Raw genomic sequence first — 21,160 nt, 5'->3', positions numbered from 1 at the left:
AAAACAATTGCAAACACAATTTACAACGGTTCGTGTTTTAATAAGGTTAATAATCTTCCACTGTCGGCATTACCTGAAGCCATAGGTCACACTTCACTAATATCTCCGTACATTTATATTAGTATAAACACAATAACTAATACAGCCAATTAGTTTTCCCCAAATGTCAAGGTTTTAGAGGTGTAATGACCATTCTCATTCTGAAGATGAAACAAATCCGAAGTGGAGTGGCATGAAAACCACCAAATATACTTTAAGTTTATTATAGTCGCTTAATGTGAATGCCTATTCAGTACAATAAAACAGGGTACGAAACAAATTCATTACCCTTAGTAAGATAGAGGAGAGCATGCCTATATTATTGCCCAAAGGTTGGATATCACACATATTGCTTTACTAAATATCCCAAAAGTGCATGTTAAATGAAACTCTATAAAGGTAACCTCAGATATATTGAGAAAATAAATTCCGCAACGTAGATACAAAATTGTATACCCAAATTGCTGGTGGGAAAACATCAATAAACCACATTTCTAGTTTAACTAACTACCCTACTAATTACTACATTTTAGTTGATTTCACGAATATACAAAAGCTCCACAGAAAAGATGGCGCGGGGAGTGTGTAATCAGTTCTTAACTGTCAAAACATTTTCTTCTAATACGAGTAATCTATTTATATTACATCACCCACCAATAGCAAATAAATAATTTCGAGGAGGAAATAAAATGCGTCAGCAAGTCAATTATCTTCATAAGTTGCAATAATGTTCATGCTTCGTGTTGTGTTAGGAATGGAATCCAATGATTATCAATCAACATATAAATAATTTACCTTACGTTAACGGGAGAGGTTGCAGTAAATGTTCCTTATCGTACGCAGTGTTTATCACTCCCTTTACCTCGTACACACACAAAATGCGCAAAGTTTTGTGCAATATTGTGCTTTTGATTTAGAGTGAAATCGGGAGGTTAAAAGAAGTGTTCTAGGTGAATATTTGCCAGCTGTAGATACAGTAGTAAATTTAATGTTAAGATCTTCATTGGGGTAATCGCATAAGTGGGACTGTAAATAAAGGGTACAGATCTCTGTAGATGGTTATGAGGATGTTTAGGGGTTGTAAGGATGTAAAGGAGAGGGCATATACGTCTCTGGTAAGACCCCCACTAGAGTATGGTTCCAGTATACGGGAACCTCACCAGAATTACTTGATTCGAGAACTGAAAAAAATCCAAAGAAAAACAGCCCCATTTGCTCTGGATGATTTCCGACAAAAGAGTAGCGTTACAGAAATGTTGCAAAGTTTGGGCTGGGGAGACTCGCGAGAAAGGAGACGAGCTGCTCGACTAAGCGGTATGTTCCGAGCTGTCGGTGGAGAGATGGCGTGGAACGACATTAGTAGACGAATAAGTTTGAGTGGTGTCTTTAAAAGTAGGAAAGATCACAATATGAAGATAAAGTTGGAATTCAAGAAGACAAATTGGGGCAAATATTCGTTTATAGGAAGGGGAGTTAGGGGTTGGAGTAACTTACCAAGGGAGATGTTAATTAAATTTCCAATTTCTTTGCAATAATTTAAGAAAAGACTAGGAAAACAACAGATAGGGTATCTGCCACCTGGGCGACTGGCCTAAATGCAGATCAATAGTGACTGATTTTTGGGAGTGTTACTGACTATGCCGGGAGATAAGATTTCGTTGAAAATATTTCTTCTCTTTAAAAAAATAGGCTTCGCTGATAGCGGTTTACCAAGGCAATGGCGATATTTCTTTCTTTTTTTGAGTAAAAGATAGTGCATGGGAAACAAGACTGTTCGCAAAGAGAATGTAGCAAAGACTGCAATCTGACTAACAGTGCTCTCTGGAACTACATCAACGCAATGATATGGCAGGGAATGTATCTTCGGATCGAAGTGATGGAGATCAGTGTGCTACAACTTCTATCGAACATATCAAGTACATGACCAGAGAGATACTCTGAAACCCCAAATTCTTTTAAGCTTTTGTTGATTGCCTAGTCGAAAAAGTTATTGCCTGTATTAATAACAATATTGACTTTATGAATATGAAAAAAAAATTAAGATTTAGAATCGAGAAAGATTATCATAGAACAGAAAATCAACCAGTTTAATGACAAATTATTCAATATAGAGTCCAGTCCTAAGGGTTGCAGATAAGAAAGAGTGAAAAGAAGTTACGAAGGCTGTTAACTACATGAGTGATGTTTTAGAAGAGCTGCGTGGTGGGGGTACGTGTACTTGAGGAAACCGTTAGCAAAAATAACATGCAAAAGTGTGAGCTTTCTAACCAGAACAGTGAAGACATTCAATATCAGTGACGTAATAATATAAAAATTGATTATTAAGTTCCTGTGTAAAAGAATGAGGACATTAGCAAGCTCACAGAGACCATAAAAGTTCAGTAACTCGGTGGGTGTCAGTGTTACTGCCAATGACATCGACGCCGTGCATCGTCTGCCGCATAAAGCAGGTCCTAATAATCCAATATGCTCGTCCGGTTTATCCGACGCTGGCAAAAGGATGAACTTATCCAAGCTATTCGTCGAAATGAAGGCCTTGACACGCAGCAGGTTGGGTCTATTTGGTCCTAAAAGAATCATCACTTCAGTGACCATCTAACCAGCTATAAGGGTAGCTTAGCAAAAAGAGCCAGAGATATGAAACGGAAAGGTCTCATTTACTCTATATGTATCACCGATTATAAGGTATTGGGCAGAATTAAGGAAGGGGACGCCAGGAAAATACTCACTTCAAATGAGCAGCAACTTATGGAGGTCGAATTAGGTCAATGCTCAGCTTGAAATACAACATAATGAGCAATATTATTTAATAGTAAGTTACGAAAACGGGTAAAGTTAATGTTTGAAACCAAATCTATAAATATTGTGATATAACATGTGAAGAGCTAGGTTTTTCATATATTCAGGACTCAATTGCTCCTTTACCCCAATCAAATTTCAGAATTCTTTACTTAAATGCTAGAAGTATAGGGAAGGAACACATTTGATGACATAACGATATTGATAACTCAGGCTAACTTCCCGGAAGTAACTGTAGTTTCAGAATCCTGGCTTAATAACGATAGTAAATATTACTTAGTACCTAATTATACTCTCAATCATGCCATTAAAAAATCTGAGAGAGGGGGAGGGGTAGCAATATATGTAAGTGCTAACTTTAATGCCAAAGTTCTCTGTGTAGTGGAAGATAAACATAGGATTTTAGTAAATATCGCAAGTAATACTTTTAATCTGAATATTATTGGTAAATACAACCCAGAAAATGGCAATAGTTACCGGTATTTTGAGGACTTGGAATCGGTTTTATCTTTAACCACTGGTAAAAAAAATATATTTGCATCCCCAACTAAGACATGTTATGGATAGAGAAAGTCTTCAATACCTGCATTTACTCCTATGCAACAACTTTAAGCTCTGTAACCGAAAACCTCCTAGGAGAACATCTCGTTGTACTAAAACATTAATTGACCATATTTTTACAAATAGTCACACATGCAGGAGCTGTAATATTTCAAATTTAAGTGATCACAATTCGATTTTACACATTTTTAGTATGAAGGAAATTCCAAGATAGCCTAAATTCTCATAGTATATCCAGATCAAAAATACACTATAAATTACTGTTAAATTACTTGAAAAAATATATACGTTTGAAAATCGTAACGCTGAAGATGCATATACTTATTTTACTGATACTATTTCATAGGCTGTAAAGCACTGTTCTAATTCCAGTCAGCTTACGGCAAACAAAGTAAATTCCTCTTCAGCCTTAGGCTAATGATCAATTTCATTAATAAATAGGAGAGACCGGCTTTAAAAGAAACTCCAGTCCTTAGTGTCACTACGAACTACTGCAGATAAGAGGATCTGCAATATCACGAAATTAAAATGGAATCTTAAAAGTGACTATTACAGCTCTAAATTTGAACACAGTCTAAATAAACCTAAATGGATCTGGGGTGTTATTAACGAGGTTCTCAGGGGTAGTAAGCATTCTAACAACAATAACTAAGAATATCGATGTACTGAAAGTTAACGGTAGTGTTATACGGATAATGAAATACCTGATTTACCTTAATACTTATTTCACCTCGGTTACCGGAGAGCTGAACAAAAATATTCCTTATACTGATAAAGTTGCAGCCCGTATTTAAAATATAAGGAATTATTTTTAAAACCAGTTGATGTTGAAGTTTTATGTTACATAGACAGCTTAAATAATTGAAGTTCTAATAATGGTGATATTTTTAGCAGTTACTTTCTAAAGGAATGCAAAGAAGTTTTAGTAACTCCCATAATGGAACTTATCACTAGCTAATTGTTACGTGCCTGATAGCCTTCAAGTAGCCAGAGTAGTCCCTATATACAAAGGAGGCAGTAAAGATGAACCTGGCAACTAAACGCCGATTTTCATTCTCTCGGGATTGGAAAAGATACTGGAAATGTCAGTAAAAACAAGACTTCGGAAATTCTTAGAATATAACATTTATTTTCCAATGAACAGTATGGGTTTCTGGAAAAGTTAAGCACAACTGCAGCCGCAGGCATTACAACAAACTCTGGAGTTTCGACTTGTGCAAAGCCTTTGAGACAATTAGTCAATTTGTTAATTGTAAAATTGGAGATGGCTGGAGTGAGAGGAATTGGACTTTCGGTGGTTTGAAATTTAAACAAAAGAAAACAGTTTATATAAACAGCACTAACAGTTATCTTGTCATTCACATAAGGTGTACCTCAGTGAACTGTACTGGGTCCTGTATTATTTATGTTAATGACTTCCTTATCTTGATCTTTAAGTGAATCTGCTTCTGTTCGCAGATGACGGTGGTCTTTTTTTTACTCAGGAGAAAAACAAGACATTGCCATACATAAAATAAGAAATAACCTTTGTTTTAACTGAATGGTTTAATTGTAATTATCTTACAAGAAACTCCAAAAAACTTTATACTTTTCCGAAGAGCTGGAGATATATTTATAGGGCCGAGTAATACGCTGATTATGATTACGTTAAGTTGATTGTATTAAAATTTAGGGGTTTTTAAATCTCCACACTACACTGAGACAATCATTTGCAATTTATTAAGAGTACGGTACAATAGTACCTACTATAGGTGTGTTGAACAGACTATGTGGAATAATTCCTGATTCTAACGCAAAGTGTGTTTACTACGTCTTAATTCATAGCCATCTACAATACACTAATGCTGTATGGAGTTGCTGCACTCAAGTTCAAATAGCATAACTTCAAATTTTTCAAAATAAAGCACTCGAGAGTCCTTAAGAGTTTTCCATTCTTAATATCCAGACAAATAATATACTCATGAACAGGCATTCCTCCGGTTAGGTTATCTATTGCGTACTCTTTGGTAATACTTGCCTTCAAAATTGAACAGTTTGTCTCGGGGAAAAATAAAACTCAAATTCATCCGTAATTCATCTATTCATGATCATGCAACACGGCAATCTGGAAACTAGAATGAATACAGTGAAGTATGGAACTAATGGTGTATTGTATAGGGCTATAATAGAATTTAATTCCATTCCAGACTCAATGAAAGCTTGTCAGAATTTCAATAAATTCAAAATTTAATGTTCTTGGATTTAATCTGTTAAAATGAATTTACTACCAGGTTTCATTTCGAGCTAAATGGTTCTGTTTATATACACTTTTAAACAACAATTGTATCTTTGAAAAATGTTGTATTTTAGATTTAAATTATACATTTTTATAAGCTCTGTATTATACATAATTCATTTTTGTTGTAACTGAGCCAGCTCTAATGTACTGTTCCAATACGAGCATTAGCTAATGGGATCTTTGAAACAATAAAATAATTTCAGTCCTTGTCAATTAGACAATCGCCTCCATTTCAGTTTCATTTGTATTTAACCAATGCTTTTCTTGAACTATTATTTTATAGGTTGACCGATTAAAAGCCCAAATTATTTTTTATTAACAAGGCAAAACTGAAGAGTAAGGCTTTTAATCAAACACACAGAATACATGCTGGAAATGTCTCGAAGTTTCACTCGAATCTGTGATTCCTTAGGCCTATCACGGGCGCATACCTATAATGTTAATGCATAGAAGGAAATGTTATAAGAAGGAAAACTTTGTTCCATATCAGAGAAACGTCAATAAATTATCTTACAAGAATCACTTATTTAGAAAAAGGTACGGTAATTTAAGAAGTAAACCACAAGCAAGTAGGCCTCTGCACTTCCGTTAGTCGATTTAAGACCATTAATTTATCTCTTCTATAATCTGAACTGCCATTTTTTGTTTGTTCTCTTTTAAGTCCTTACATTTAAATACAAGATATTAAAATACAAGTTTTCTGGAACAAAATAACACATTCTCTTCACATAAACGTTAAAACGTAAGAAGTTTGAAAAATGTCTGCCTCAAAACCGACTAATTAAAATGCAGTGACCTCCGAGTTCATGAACACATACATTATGCATATCTCGGAAACATACGACTGCCAAGTGGAACTTCTGTAAATCATTACCTCTATAAAGAGAGTTTGACAAAGTTACTGGATCAAATAAAAGTCGAGAGGCAGTGTGTAACTCGCGACGTAGCATTGTGTGCTACGGAGATTTCGTACCACTAGATCGGCTGATTACCTGCGAAGTGTCAGCTGATGACTTTATTTAGGAGAGGACATTCCGTACCACTTGAAAGAGTAGAAAGTATTGCGAAGTAAAAATGATATCCTAATTAATGTATTCATTTGTATATTCGTTGTTCCACTAGTGGCGCAGGAGCCTCCGCGACCACTACTGATGTTAACCTGATTGTCACACGTGTTCATTCTTATCTCGTATTTGTCATTCGCGGGGACCTAGTTTCCTGTTTCCGCGTGACCTTCAAACCCATATCGGCCAGTTCATCATAATATTTTATTTTACTTGATGCTGAAATACTGCAGTAGTTTATAAATATTCACATATATACATAATCATTATAAACTATTATGCCTTTCAGCGTTCAGTCTGCAAGCCTCTGTGAATTTACTAAACGTCGCCACAATCCTCGACTTGCAACTAGTGTTGTGGCCTCATATTCACAATAACAGTAATATTATCCATCCTTATGCTCGTCAGCAACACTGCGCCCGAACACAATGTTGTATATTTCTATTGTATTGTTTTGTTTCAGGATTTATACTTGAAAAAATCAACTTTCTTATAACTTATGTAAATATTATCTTAAGTATAAAGAGCAATTATTAAAATAATATAGAAGTTTTCTTCAGCAAATGGAAAATTATTTCTGTATCTCGATTTCTGAAGTGTGTCAGGCTCATTACGCCCGCTGGCGTGGGAATGGAATTCCAATCTCACGAATTGTCCTGGCATAAATATTTTGGGATTACGGGAAAACCGTTCGCAGGTAGATAACGACCTAGGTGGTACGAAATATCCTCAATAATGAAGTGGTACGGAATGTCAGGACACCACATCAGCAGCACATCGGCTTCATTGGACGATTATATGCTATGTAGTCAATTCTGCTTACAGAAAAGCACAAGAACGGTCAGCACGAATTTTAACTGGTTAATTTCTCTGGCACGGGGGCTGGGTGCACGAGTCGTCTTCATTTAACCCTCATCACGACGCGCAGGTCGCCTACGGGAGTCAAATCAAAAGACCTGCATCTGGCGAGCCGAACTTTTTCTCGGACACTCCCGGCAGTAAAAGCCAGACGCCATTTTTTTTCCTACAAGTTGCTTTACATTGCACCAACGCAGAGGTATTATGGCGACGATTGGATAGGAAAGGTCTAGGGGTGGAAATGAAGCGGCCGTTGCCTTAAGGTACAGTGCCACTTCATTCCGCTGGGCGATGGTGGTGCTGATGAGCCAAGAACTACAGCCCAACACACTACTACAGTTTTGACAAAATTGGAGGAGACTGAGCATCGTGCTGCGCTGCCTTTATCGTGCCGACGTTAGTCACTTCGAGCTTGCTTCGAGCAACTGCTGCGATATTGTTTCTCGTCCGGCCCAACCTACCTGTTGCACGAAGCGTTCTGAACAGTCTGCCTGCACGTTGAAATACGAAAAGTTCTCTTACACATCCACTGTTCACATTTATGCTTAAACTGTGTACGTTACTAAGGAGAGAGTTGCTCTAGCGACATCAAATGCAGGAAGAATGAACAATTGCTGTTTCAGCAGCATGAGATTGTAGCACAAAAACGGTAGTGAACTGCGCTATACCGTGCTGTACAGCTGCGCCTACACACTCAGTTTTATGCAAACCCGCAGATTATAGCCTAACCTAAAAATACTGAGGTTAGCTACTCGCAATAATGTCTGGTCTTATTACGCTTTCTATAATTCGTTCAATCGTGTCAACCAAATCAGGATTAATTATAAAATATCGAATTACTGTACAGAATTCTGAAAATTCCATATCAGGTAAACGTCGTGTACAGCGTTCGACTGACGGGCTGAATGACTAAGTAGCTGTATTGACGTAAAAGAGCAACGTGACATTTCGTGATGCCTACCTTGGTGATAACCTAACGTGCCGAAAGCTGGAGAAGAAAATAGATGCTGCTCAAGTCTGAGGATGAATCCAATGTAGGATGGATGTTTTCATTTCGTTATGTTGAGAGTGGCGTTTGTGAAAAATCTAAAACATGGTCAGTTATATTGCAGGTACTCTGCTATGTTTATTTTTAAGTAGCTCTTAAAAGAGCTATTTGCAGTTAAGTAAACTATTACGGACAGACGTGCAATGGGCTCGTGTATGATCATTCAACTAATGAAGCGGATGTTTAAAATGGTCAGCCCTCATTAAAATCTGAGCACAGTGGAAGAAAGGCATTGTTGCACAGTGCACTGTGGAACCTGTCTGCAGGCTTCAGTCCGAAGTTCAAACAGTCGTAAACCGTTCTTCGAGTCGAAAGTGCGCTCTTACTTCAGTGTGTCGACAAGTTCACTGCGCTTCGTTCGTTATAGCCGTTTACCACAATGTGGATCAGTGGTAGTGTTGGACTCCTCCGGATCCTAAGATAGCGAGTTCGAACCCGGCAGAGGAAGTCTAATTTTTGAAGGGCGGAAAAGAAGTCTATTCGACACTCCATGTCGTACGATGTCGGCATGTAAAATAATCTCTGGTGACATTTTGTGTTTATTAGACAATTCATTAAAATCTCTGCCATAGACGCCCAAGAGATTCGGTTCACTCTGCCACCTAACAGGCTTAGCGTAAAACGGAACGTAGTCGTACTTGCGCGGCGATATTTATTATATCTATTAGCGATAACTTCCTTATAAGGATATCTGAGACTTCAGAAAAGTATTCGTTAAGGATGGTTTGAACCCTCACTACTCCGAGTAGCCAAATCGTGCAAGCATTGTAACTTCGTATTCACGAGGAGAGCTCAAGTTCTCGTTTTAAAAAATTATCGAACAGCCTTATGGCCCGATCTAACTGTAGTAATTACATGGCGTAAGCTATCACATCTGCTGTACAGCATTTACATACCATAGATTATAAAATACTGTAAAACACGTTTCCATCAATTTCGATGTCATGAGACTACAAAATAGCGATGAACTAACACGACAAGTCTGTAATTGGTCCTAACAAATCACATTTTCTATGATACCGTGACCGCCATTTTCTATTAAAAAAATAATAGCCGCTTGGACCAATCAGGTGCGCAATTCTCTACCGACAGCTATACGTGTGGATATGGTTTGTACTGTACAGTAATATTTCGTAAAAAAATATTAGAGAATTGAACTCCGCTCTACATAAAAGGGTACAGTGTTTCCGAGATAAGTCTCACTGCCTCTTGTACGGTTTTTGCACTGTGCGGGTAGCCTATATCGGGCAAAGAATATGCTACATAAAACTGCTCTAAGATGTTGCGTACGATACGACTAAGATACATTTAATTCCTAGCAGGTTCCATATATTCGAGAAAAAAGCGCAGCTGTATCACCTGCTTTATCTTGGCTCATCTAACGAATCACCACCTTGTATTTTGCCTTACAGGCGAGATAGCTCTGCATAAAGAATCGTGCTGCAAAATGTGATACCATGGAACACGCCCGCTTTATTAAAACCGGGTGGATCATTAATGTAAAGTGTCCGGAGGCAGGTAAAACGCCTTTATTTGCAATCTTGACAATTCTGTCACTTGTTACTACATGTATGATAGTTGCGTGGCGTGATAGCCGAGTGGCTATGTAATCGGCTTCTTACGAAGGCGACCGTGGTTCGAATCCCGTTCAATGCGTGTGAGATTTTTTGAAATGAAAAGTCGCGTCATCCTGGTTCGCACACGTGAAATCGGAGGTCCCCCGACTATGATCACGATATGAACAGTCAGTAAAACTACAAATTTGGCTGTCTAAAATATGTGTAATGACAAGTCTACTACTAAAACTAATCAGAGGACACAAATACCCTGAACTATCTTAATATAACAGAATGCAGCGGAAGATGCGAATACATTTCTTGTGACTTCCGGCTGTTGATATAGTCCCAGTGTCGAAAGTGACATGAGTACGTGTACCAGCTGTTTAACGACAATTGATGAGTAATATTTGTATATGCATAATATATGATTCGCAAATTATAACAGTGGTGAAAGTAACCTTTTCTTTCATATCCATCACATGCCTCATAACTGAATTAGGTGACATGTCACTGTCTGGTACTTCTAACTTTGGGACTCAATCTCCAGAACATTTCAAAATATTTCTTCCATAGGCCTAACTTTCATTTATTTCAGTCGGTTAACAGGTTCTTAATATGCCTATTACGCCTTGGACGGCGAATGAAATTAGTGTTTATATACGTACTGATAAAATTAAAGCAGAACCGGATCGTACTTTGAGTCATTACTAAATTTGTATTAAAACGTATTGTTGTACCCGTCGCAGATTGACTATGTGGATGAGTTGGGGATCATTTGTGTCGATTGTTTCAGATGAAGATAATGTTACTGGTTTCACGCCCCACCGCTACTTTTACGATTTTTGGAGACGCCGAGGTAACGAAATTTTCTCTCGCAATTTTTTTTACATGCCGGTAAATCTAACCAGCCAAGACTGGTGTGCATGGGCACCTTCAAGTACTACTGGGCTGAGCCGGGATCGAATCCGATAACTTGGGCTCACTGTTCTCAACATGCTCTTAACCTTCTTAAAGTCTAGCGCTGCACTACTATCAATCTTAGATTTCTCCTTTTCTTCTATTTAATGGAGATAAGAAATGACTCAATCATGAGAAGCGGGAATGAATGCGCTGCATTCATATGTGCAAGCTTGGAATGTGATGGCACTTGCAGGACAGCGCCAGCCGCTATTTCGAGGAGGTGAACGTATGCTGCTGCATGTGCAAATGCAACACCCGGTCCGGCCGGGACAGAGTATTTCGGGCAGGTCGACCTCGCCACCCTTACGTAATATTGCTGCGCCATAATAGCCGCACCGTGGACAGGCCAGAGTCGCGGGAGAGGCCTGCAGTGTCACTTTGCCCAGAACTACCTACAGTGATTTGTGTGTTTAATTTTAGGTTTCTTTCCCCTTGAGCTGCAATATATGCATTTACATTTAAGCCATAGTCCAATAAAAACAACACAATACCTGAAAGAACTGCTCATTTAGCCTTCAGGCGTTGATGGTGTAAGTATCCGACATTTAACCCCGACCTTAACTGTTCCTCTTATGAGAAATATGCCAGATGCCACGCGGAGGTTCCCCTTATCGTCCTGTATGTTTAAACTGACGAGATGCAAGAATGAATCCCCAAGCTATAACGAATGTCAAATATCCTTACACCTCTGCTGTACATACCCGTATGCTGCACGTAATAGGCTGCTGAACGATAAATTGTTGGGGCCAGGATAATGAGGCTGACGACATCTCGTACGATTTGAACAATGCACGATGTCAAGTATATTTACAAGCAAAAATACACAAATCTTTAGTGTCAAAAGTATTCGTGCATGGGATATTTTTTACGAAGAATTGAAAAGAGGGTTTCTTTGTTTTGGTTAGTACTTCGCTTTATTTACAGCCTGAAGGCGCCGTGACTGATTCGATGAGTTTTTCGTCACTTCTTCGGAAACAGAGACCCACTTTTCCTGAATTTGCCTTTTCTTTATCCTGCTCTCCGAAATACTTCGTAAGTGTTCAATTTGATTAATATTTGGGTATTGGGGAAGGGTATGAAGATGCTTCAGGGTATTATACAACAACCACAGCCAAATGTAAATGGGCAGTATGTTTGGGATAGTTGTTTTGCTGGAACATGTCGTTCTGGAGGTTCATTTGCTCAGCACTGGCAGCCAGATGTGTTTCCAAAATGTATTTCCGAAACGTCAACATATATTACATGATCCATTATACAGTCCATAAAGGCTTCCAAATCCGACAGTACTCTTGCACCTACACATAAACACTTTTCTATCTCCATGTTTGACTGTGGGCTTTAGCTCCGTATTCTTCCACCATACCCTGCCGTCCGTCCGACCCAAATATATGAAGTTTACTTTCATCGGAGAAAATTACTTTATTTCAAAAAAAGTGGGTCCTTTATCAACGTGCTGTTTTGTAAAAGCAAGGAGTTTCTTCCGGAGTTTCTTCCGACTCACTGCGGAAATGAAAACGTCTTGCGAGTAACGCGACCGTTGTACCCTACGTGTTTACACACACTGCGTACCGTGCTCTCAAATCCTTTCACACGTTAACTCGACAGCTCTGTCACAATCTTTGAGATACTTCATTTTGGCTCCCTTATAATACAGGTCTACGAATACTTACCTTATTCTGTATGTCCCCCGAATTATTTATACTAGACCTTTCCAAACCTACCTACTTTTCCAAATTGCTATTTTACTCTGAATGCTATTAGCTTCACGAAATATTCACATTTAGGAAGAGGAACTATAGATTGGAATAATTTACCAAGGTAGATCTTCGATAAATTTTCACCTTCTTTGTTATCATTCAAGAAAAGATTAGGTAAGCAACTGATAACAAATGTGGCACCTTGGCGACACCCCTAAATGCAGATCAATGGTAATTGATGAACTTTACTGGCCCATTTTAATTATACCATTTTCACAACACACTTTTCCTGTCTTCATGCTGACATGACTCAAACTTCACAAAATAATCCTATATTGTTCAGTAGACTTTGTTTTTAAAGAGTACTAAAACTTCGCTCGTAAGTACAGAATACAGATTTTTTCGGAGCGAGTCTGACTCCAGTTTTCATTCATGACAGAAACGAAAAACTGTCAGTTTTAAGTGTTTAAGAGGTATTTTCACCGCTACCAATTTCTACCGGCATTGGATACGCTACGCATAATCCCAGCAGGCTGTGTGGTATATCACGTCCTCCACCAGGTCTCCTCAACCCGGTACTCTTTAAATGATATTGATGTTCTCGTCATACAATTAAAAAGAAGTGTTCGTGAGGCACGAATGCTCATGCTTTCCTTCCTTGTTGAACCAAACAGAATAATAGTGCTACTATTCATTGATTATAAAATTTTACCCTTTAGCGACTTCGAAGTGTCCCTTATGAAATACGTAAAGAACAGAGTTGGGCAACCATTCTCACATGTTGTACAGCTGGTGCTTAACCACGTGGGCCTGACTTCAAGCTGGACTATAAAAGCACTGCTTGCTCTAGTTGCTTCAGATCTCTCGGTAATAGTCCAGTTTATGGGGTAAAAATCAGCATTTACTTACTTTCACTCACTTCGGAATAACCTATGTAGTAAAACTGCTGTCCTCGAGGGGCCCGGGTTCGATTCCCAATAGTGCCAGAATCTTTGGCAGAAGGGTTGCTACGTAGTTAAAGAGGTACATGCAGCTCACCTCCATTGTGATTATCCTCAAAAGAGCACAACCACCTCGGGACGAGGACAAAAATTTGCATTTTTACTTTCAGAAAAAAAAAAGGGGGTAGCAATTGTAAGCTATTCTACGAAACCATTAAAGTGCTCGAGCTGCGGACTAGGCAGATCCTCCGTTCGTAACCCAATACTAACAGAACCCATTCCGAGAAATTTTCCACGGGTTTTTCTCAAGCTTACTCTAAGTTGAACTGCTGCCTTAACTTTCAAACTGATGTTTTCCCAATCCCAATTCAAATCAGCCACTACGCAAGCAAAGCCAGAGAAAAAAACAAGTTATCGGACAACGTTCATCTGCTGTGAAGTATACTAATGATATGTTAATTTAACTCGTACAATAGGCAAATAGGACTGTTCTACCTTCTTGAAACATGATATAAGCCACTAGAAACAAACTCTCACAGCGTTAAGTCAGATTCTAGGCATACTAATATATGACTTGATTTTGTATTGGGCCGTATTCTCTCCCGGCTACAGAAACCAATTTCACTGCTTTGCCAACTAAGTATCGTATTCAAGAACAAGATTTTGAGGCAAAGTCGACTTTGTACCCACCAAAGTTACCATTTTCCTTTTCGTAGTCGAGACTTCGCGCAAAGTAGACTTCGGCCGAGACTTTGCTTCGAAGTCGCCAATCGCCCGTACTTCGAAGTCAATGTGTGGTTGGCGCAAACTGTTCGAATTTCAGTGTGTCAAATGCGAGATATGTGTATCCTTACTGGCAGGTTTTTGGCATATAACCAGCATAATCATAATCGGGTTACAGGAATTTAAAATGGCATCGCTTCGTTCGAAATTAAAATATAGTGTAATTTCTTAGATGAGGCAAAAATAAAGAAAATCTAGAAATCTCCTGTGAATATTTAATGCAGCCTGAAGTCATTTCTACGATAGCTCTATGCGGTCAAAAAGTAAAGGAATCACTGTATATCATGCAAATACACTGCAAACAAATTCGTCCCCCCGTAATACGATCGGGTGATAGCAACGTGCAAACAAGTGATATAATCTACACCCGTATTTGGCCCGGCAGATGGTATGCCTGCCTTCGTACAACCATGAAGGCGATGACGTCAATGCCCCTATTAGCCGGTGTACGTGGTATGAACTGTCGTATTCGTCCAACTTCCACGTTCTCTGTGTAAACATTCAGCTATAGCACAGAGAAGACGCCTGGACTCCTTGTGGTAGAGGGCGATTGGGCGAATTGGAGCTTTCTTCCTTAAAAAAAAAATCGATAAGGCAGCTTCGTGATCACTTACACGATCAATCACAACAGTTTCTCTATAGAACTCATCTGATTTTAACAGCTTAATGTCTAGAATAGTTTTACCTCTAGGTTGTCCCATCACTATGAATCTCAAACTGACGTAGCCAGATTGCCTAATGTGCATTGGTCTGTTTTTCTCGGTTGTGGAACCAGTTTTTAGAGTGACATCAGAAAGAGTGCCGTTATCTGGCAATAACAGCGATACGGCACAACCGTAGGGCTGCATGGCAGAGCATCTGATCTCGCAGCAGCCACCCTGCACTGTTTTACAGAGACAAAGATGTACAGAAAACTTAGAGAGGCCTTAACTCTCTGCGACCAGCTGTGTGTGTGTGTGTACCCCTGACGCATGTGCACAGTAGTAGTAGTAGTCTAGAGTGAACATGCCTGCACAGCTGAACAGAGGGCCAATGTTCTGTTTAGGGTGAGTCCCGATTCGGTCTTCAGAATGATTCACAACGGATTTGCGTGTGGAGAGAACCTCGAACACGGCTCTGGCCCTCAAACATAGCGAAAAAAAAAGACCAATATGGAGGTGGATCAATAATGGCGTGAAAAGGCATTATGATAACCACACAACACCACTCCATGACATTGTACGGGTAAAGCGTGACGGGATTTTGGCACCGCATGTTCGTTTCGAGGCGCTACGGGCCCAGATTTCGTACTGAGGGACGATCGCAAATCGCAGCTGGTTAATTTCTACTTGTAAACTGGAGATATCGATCGGATGGATTGACCTGCTTGATCTCATGACAAATCCGATACAGCACGAGTGGGATGCTGTTAGAAGACTTATTTCGTGTCCGACTCAACCATGTACTTACTCTCCATGAGTTAACGCGTCGTGACAGTGTTTACATTGTTTACACTTCATATTTGACTATACATGATACCATTTTGTGATAAAAATCACACGAGGAAAGGACTCGTTACTTTAATTTTGGACACTAATATACCTAACTGAAGTAAAAAGTATCACCATATTGCATGTCGCATTGTGCAAATTCTTTGTATTTTGGTGTCTAATCCAATTTTCACTGAAGATTACCATTATGAAACCGAAATTCAAATCTTGCTGGAAGAATACTTAATTTCGAGGAAACTAAACTGGAGTATACAAATCGATTTTCATGTTCTACATGAATTCTCTGCCTAGATCCATTTCCGATGAGATAGTGTGCTATGTGTACCTTCTTTTCTGACATGGGCTAGATCCAATTTGTTACTTTCATTTACTTGTCTCCATCTCCTTTGATCTGATGATATGAAAGTGACAGTGCTAGTGCTGTAATGCCATTCCTTATGCAGTTAGTCCTCGTGATGAATGGTGTTGAAGCGTCCCTAGTTCGGTAGGTTTTTTCAGTGACCTTGGCAGACTGGCTCGGCGAGGAAAGCAAAGGGAATTTCCTCATCGATTTCCCTAGTATTCTACGCCTCTTCGGTGACATTTCAGCCACATTTGACAGCAGATGCGAATCCAACCATCCTTCTGGCTGAGTACCCAATAAAAATAATCCTGTCCTCAAATTTCCCTGCGATTTAAGAGTTGTTTATCTCCTTTCATCTAAATCAAAGTAGTCAACAGTCGAGCAATGGTGAAAAACAATTACCATCCAAGCCTCTGGTCAGAAGGCTGGATACTGCACAATGTGCAGTAGAGAATACTATCACTGATACTGTATTGCAGATCAGTATTAGAGGTCGAAACTATTGAGAGGCGAATGAGAACCTATATATACCGGAATGAATATCACGATATCGGTACCTAAAACTACATTCACCGCAGGTAGGCAGCGAAGTTCCGATTCGTTGCTCTGCCGAAGAGTTTATTTGGTATGTGATTTGAAACGACGACGTCCTAACCTCATCAATGCAACTGAGGTGGTGATATGAAGGCCAGAAAATGCTTTTCACTGTAACTGGCACTAGGATTCACCATGGCCCCAAATAGCGAGACGTTTTGTTATGGACGTATCATAATAAATATTGATTTTAAAGATATGAGGATCGTGAAATATTTACTCTAATTTTCACACAAAGTCTGTCACACTGAGTGCAAAGTAGGCAGCTCCAACCATCCACGATCAATTTAGCCAGTATGGCTTTGAAATCTATCGGGTAGGATTTGTCTCAATGAAAATGCACAGCCTGTTCCAGTCATTCGACCGGGTCAGGAATGGAATGAAGCCCCCATCTGACGGCGAGGAGAGGAACTGTGCCGGCTGCCGAAGCCTACCGCACTCCTCTGGGGCAACGATTAATGAATGAAGATTTGTCTCAATATTCATTGCTAACCACAGCCCAAATAATAGGGCATTTTTTAGGTCTTTTATCAATACATAAACTCTCATACCAAGCCAATTCATACAAATTTTGAGACACGTTATAGGTTAGAAAAATTCCTAAACCAGCCAAATGGAGACTATTTTCTACTTGAACAGTATAACCTAATTTACTTGGCGATTGTCTCTCGAAACTATATCCGATAGTGTTTAAACAAGCCACAGCACGCATGTTTCTAAGCTATAGTAGTGAATACGATCCTCGGCCTTCTCAGAGAAGTGGCAGGACAATGGATTGCATGGTGATCACTCCTAGGAGGTCGGAGGTCGAGGGTCATGACCTAACCTTCGCCGTTTCCGGCGGTGTGACGTGCGCACCCGGAAATCGTCCAGTTGTAGGCAAAGGTACAAGTCAACTAAACACTGTTCAACACAGCTTCGGCACGCGATTTCCAATCAGACGTCGAAAGTGTTAATAAAATTTGGTACTTTTTGGAAACGTGTATTTTACCTAAGCAATAAATGGATGCTATTTCTTCTTACAATTTCCCGTGTATTAACTTTCAGGTATTGTTAAAATCAATTTATCGATTTTAGGGCTAGAGTTGTAGTGGTGTAAATTTACCTGTGCTATTAGATGTGTGAGAGCTTCCGTGGCTCAGGCGGCAGCGCGCATTCCTCTCACCGCTGGAATTCGTGGTTCAAATCCCAGTCACACCATGCGAGACTGGTGCAGGACAGAGCGGAGGCGGGGCAGGTTTCTCTCCGGGTACTGCGGTTTTCCCCGTCGTCTTCCATTCCAGCAATACACTCCACTATCATTTTCATCAGTCAATCATTGACCTCGAAGAGTGAAACAGGTTTCGGCAGTCGGTACAATTCCTATTCTCGCCGCTAGATGGGGGCTTCATTCCTTTCCTGACCTGGTCGAATGACGAAACATGCAGTGGATTTTCATTGCGATGTGTGTATGCAACAGCCGTAAGCCGGAATTAGCATTCTATAGGGTAGTTCTTTTCTTTTTCTAATCCATCAGGCAGGCCTCACTGATCATTCGATAATATAACAAGTATCTTTATTTTAGCTACTATGGATATTTGGATATAACCGTCCCGTAATTTTGTCATGAAAGGGAGTTCTTTATTGAGCCAATAAATGTCTCCAACTTAAGAATCCTGAAATGCCAATCGACTGAGTCAACATGCATTACCGCAATCTTTTGTACAGACTACATCTTTCAATTCGTTTAGTAAATGTTGGTACTCCTGTAGGAAAAAATAATACCCCTTAATTGCATGGAACGAGCTACAATTGAGAACACAATGCGAAACTAATTATATTTCACGCACCCACATTTGAACGTACGAATCTGATTACTGTATTACGAATCTAGACCAGTTAAAAAGCCGTACTCCTAAGAAACAAATTCATTCCCCGTCTAGTAAACAAGGAAATGCGATAAAAAAAACACACACACTCTCTCTCTCCATTAACGTATACAGTGGAACAACCTCTATCTCGGATCATCTCGGGAGCTAAATTTTATTTCGAGTTCTCAAAATTTCGAGATATAGATAATGCCGTTTTTGAGCATGTATAGCACATAATTGAATCATATGTATCTACGGGCTCATATTGAATTATTTTCAACAGTATTTAAAAATATACAAACGATCTCTATTTTTCGGCATCACTTTACTTACAACCTATATTACAGTAACTTATTTGAAGACAGGATACAGAACACACAGTAGTGAAAAAGTCCGTTAATCTCTTCTGTTTGTTACCGTTAAGTTTTCCTCCCTTCATGTTGAAACTTTTCGTCAATACCACTCAGCCGAGATTCGTAAATCGAGCTTGTCATCCGCGACTTCGGAGGTTGCCTTCGAAGGTGACCGGTAATTAATTCATACCCGAGAAACAGCGAGGCTTCACCGATTTTCCCATCATTAGAAGTTTTAGTTTTTCAGTTTCTGTCATATTAGCTCCCAGCATCGCCATAAACCTTTCTTTACTTGTTAACTGTTCCTCACAAACCACAAATACCGTATTGCACAGTTAGTGTTGCAAAAAACTCGAGTTACCGAGTATTTTTGGCTTCAAGTGAGGAAATGTTTGCTTCAAGAAATCGAGAAATTCAAATAACCGAATTTTGAGTAATAGAGAAATAAATACACATGCAGAATAGAACAAACGGCCGGGAAATTGAAGTTACTTCGAGGTAATGAAAATTCTAGTAATGGAGGTACGAGATATCGAGGTTCGACTATATATTATTATTATTATTATTATTATTATTATTATTATTATTATTATACGGCTCAAGGAAAGGTTTCATACTATGATAATTCTGGAATATGGATAAAAGTATGTCCCAAGCCATCATACTAATTAGTCGTACCTTATCCACACTACATCTCAGAAAGGAAGTCTGTTGGTCAATAGCACATGGACGATCAGCCAGGATAGCGACAAATTTAATATGAGATCACCAGAAGTATGAAGCACGGCTTTCTTTTGTCGGACATACCGAATGATTTATATTTTTTACGAAACAGTCATTGTACGAGAGTTATACTTACCTGTTGAACATCCCCGGATAAGCCAAGTGAATGCGCTTTGAAATATTGCTGTAGCGTCCAACGAAGGCAATGGACGAGAATACTGGTACAGATGGCAAAGGCAGAATTATTATGACATGAGAGAATAAGCGAAAATACTAATGTCATCCAATGTGATTCAATTTCTTTAGTCCACAGCTATCTTTCATGGCAACATGAAGGAAACCTTCAACCTGAGTGGAAAAGTATAAAATCTTGAGGCTTCATCTGGAATGTACTGAAATGTTAAACGAAACTTACCACTACATTACTTCATAAATATGAATAACATTCACGATTGGGCGGGGAGGAGGAGGATGTGGTGAAGGTATAACATACTGGCCTTAGCTTGCCGTCGGTTAATATAAAAAATATTTTAAAAAACTTAAGAACGAAGCAGAAGTCACTTAACTGAAGGGTAGTCTATTTCTAGGAGTCAAATGATAAGAATGATAACGATAGTATATTATATTTACATTAAGTAGATATATTACTAGACCACAGTATTTCTTAATCATGAACTACTGTATTTTCTTTACTAGTCGAACCGCTCCCGTGCAGAACTGTTCTAGTGCAATGTGTGAGAGCCCCAACTTTGTCCACGAAACCCTACGGTGAGAGGCCTGCGCGCTGTCGCTTGAGCCACGAAGCTCACACGCATCGCAGTGGTACAGTTCTATACGGGAGAGCTATTCTTTTTCCTTCCCTATTGAAGACACTGTTTCAGATTCGAGTCACTTAAGCTTACACCTGAGAAGAGAGAAATCATATGAACTGTGCATACTTTGCTCACTCCTGTGGCTTTTTTAAATAACATATTTCTAGTCTTACTCTTTTAATTTGTCCAATACATACTTTGCCAATAAACTTGCGTAGATCTATTATCTTCATCGGAATTGGCAGTGAATGTTATCAATCAAGCTCGTTCTATGAATATAGAAGTAGGCTCTTTTATTGGCAAAGTGTAAATAAATATACAAGTATTAATTAGCCAATACATGTTTATGATAATTGCTTCTTCCCTTCGGTGGTGGTGGTGGTAGTGTGACTGACGGAAAGAAATTTT

The 21,160-nt window shown here is 39.1% G+C and overlaps 1 protein-coding gene across 3 annotated transcripts in view; it reads right to left on the bottom strand.

Moving 5' to 3' along the window:
* Polr2H (DNA-directed RNA polymerases I, II, and III subunit Rpb8) overlaps positions 1 to 21,160 on the bottom strand; it is a 750,482-nt gene that overhangs the window by 16,218 nt on the left and 713,104 nt on the right. The window lies entirely within an intron of this gene.

The sequence above is a fragment of the Anabrus simplex genome, chromosome 1 (genome assembly GCF_040414725.1).
Source record: "Anabrus simplex isolate iqAnaSimp1 chromosome 1, ASM4041472v1, whole genome shotgun sequence".
NCBI lineage: Eukaryota > Metazoa > Arthropoda > Insecta > Orthoptera > Tettigoniidae > Anabrus > Anabrus simplex.
The sequence above is the reverse complement of the archived record's forward strand: the minus strand, read 5'-3'. Positions and strand labels throughout refer to the sequence as shown.